The 602-nt window shown below is 36.9% G+C and overlaps 1 protein-coding gene across 1 annotated transcript in view; it reads right to left on the reverse strand.

Moving 5' to 3' along the window:
• Positions 1-602, reverse strand: part of LOC105818635 (metabotropic glutamate receptor 8) — a 190,756-nt gene that overhangs the window by 138,362 nt on the left and 51,792 nt on the right. The window lies entirely within an intron of this gene.

Consider the following 602-nt stretch of genomic DNA (forward strand, 5'->3'; position numbering starts at 1 on the left):
AACAAACAAAACATAAAGATAATGATAATAATAATTAATAATGATAATTGCTACTGACTTGTATTGAGGATATACTATGTACCTGAGTGTTCAAATGCTTATAGCAACTCTGTGAGTTAGGTATTTTCCTCCTGTTTGGTTTAAAGAGTCACAGAGCAGTAGCTCACATGCTTCATATCACACAGCTATTAAATGATGACTAACAGATTCAAGGGTAGGGGCTCTGAATCACATTTTATTGCCTTTTCACAATGCTCCCAGGGCAGTGCATGACACATAGTAGACAGCCAAAAAGTTTTGAAAACCTACTGCATTAGGAATACCCATCCAGAAAAGGGAGCAGAGGAGATAGGAGACAGCAGAGTAGGTATAAAGCACTTAAAATAATAGCCCAAGTGAAGGGAGTGTGGCCCTAGACAGGAGCAGGAGAAAATGAGTCAGGCTAGGGGGTGAGTTCAATGAGAACATAAAAGAAAGGGTGAGTCTAAAACAGATTTATAAAGAAGAATCAAAATAATGTGATGATAATTTATGTAAAGGATTTGCTCACACAGGATACCTTAAAATAATGTAAACATTTGTTTCATGGTTTCAGAATGCTG

The sequence above is a fragment of the Propithecus coquereli genome, unplaced genomic scaffold, assembly GCF_000956105.1.
Source record: "Propithecus coquereli isolate 6110/MARCELLA unplaced genomic scaffold, Pcoq_1.0 Scaffold445, whole genome shotgun sequence".
In the NCBI taxonomy this organism is placed as follows: domain Eukaryota; kingdom Metazoa; phylum Chordata; class Mammalia; order Primates; family Indriidae; genus Propithecus; species Propithecus coquereli.